Here is a 1,212-nt window from a genome sequence, read left to right as displayed (position 1 = left end):
AACCACGAGCCCAAAATAAGCCTAAGCCCATTATAAATCCAATTTTAATAAGAGGGTAAGCACAATTAAAAATAATGCTAATCAAGTGTACGCTTCACGGATCTCAAGTTAAAAGAGATGAGATGTATTTTAAATTTTTTTTATTTAATAAATATATATATTTAGATTAAAAATATAAGTTTGTGTCGTTAATTTGAAAGAAAATTACTAAAATTTTAATTTTAGGCTTTGGTTATCCATTAAAAATAATGTCCAATGTACCAATGGAATAAATGTACGAATGTAGCTTATGAATTACAACCTTAATTCATCAATTATATAATGTAATTGTGATTTTCTTTTCTTTTCTTTTTCAAATAATGCATGAAAACTTTTGAATTTTATCATATCTCATGTAAAAAAAAATTAAACTGCTAATTATTGATAGTTGGTATCAAAAGTTAAAAATTCAAATCTATTCAAAAAAAGTTGGAAATTAAGGGATCAATTGAAGATGCATGAATTTGACAATTATTATGGATTAGGATTGAGATTCTCCTCTTTAATAGCCGCAATAATTGAAACATATGAGAGACGACAACGCTACCCAGTTGGAATAAGTAGGGAGATACCAAGAGCCACAGTCCAGACTCCGGATAAACAGTTGCAGGGGAGAGAAAAACACAAGCCAAAGAAAGGGTCATGGCAGAGACAGCCAGTAGCTCCAAAATCAAAACATCAAGGTGGTCTCTCAATGGAATGACTGCCCTTGTCACTGGTGGTACTCGAGGAATTGGGTTGGCTTATTTACTTTTCTTTCTTTTTCTCTAACTTTTCATATGATCTTATTCAGTTCCATGTTTTGAAGATCTTTTTGTGGACAAGTTTTGATTTTGGATAAGACCCAATGTTCAAATTTGCATTTTTTTTATTGGTTTTAATGTTTTTTTGTTGTTGTTCATTCTAGGCATGCAATAGTGAATGAACTGGCAGGGCTTGGGGCTGCTGTTTACACGTGTTCAAGAAATGAAGCTGAACTAAATAAGTGTTTGAAGGAATGGGAAGGTAAAGGATTTCTGGTTAGTGGGTCAGTTTGCGATGCTTCCAGTAAAGACCAGAGACAGAAGCTGATGGAGAATGTTGCTTCTCTTTTCAATGGAAGGCTTAACATTCTTGTAAGTGTCTTTGCCAGTGTGTGCCTTGTCTTAGAAACATTTATATTAATCTCCTTTT

General features: G+C 32.7%; 1 pseudogene across 1 annotated transcript; it reads left to right on the top strand.

Annotated features, from left to right (window-relative positions):
• Positions 1-572: 572 nt before the first annotated feature.
• Positions 573-1,199, top strand: LOC110425470 (noroxomaritidine/norcraugsodine reductase pseudogene; annotated as a pseudogene). The gene is made up of 2 exons (XR_016351800.1): positions 573-776; positions 947-1,199. The product of XR_016351800.1 is annotated as a noroxomaritidine/norcraugsodine reductase pseudogene (transcript).
• The last annotated feature ends 13 nt before the right edge of the window (positions 1,200-1,212 follow it).

Source organism: Theobroma umbraticum, unplaced genomic scaffold, assembly GCF_002168275.2.
Source record: "Theobroma umbraticum cultivar Fairchild unplaced genomic scaffold, ASM216827v3 scaffold_81.0, whole genome shotgun sequence".
Taxonomy (NCBI): domain Eukaryota; kingdom Viridiplantae; phylum Streptophyta; class Magnoliopsida; order Malvales; family Malvaceae; genus Theobroma; species Theobroma umbraticum.
The sequence above is the reverse complement of the archived record's forward strand: the minus strand, read 5'-3'. Positions and strand labels throughout refer to the sequence as shown.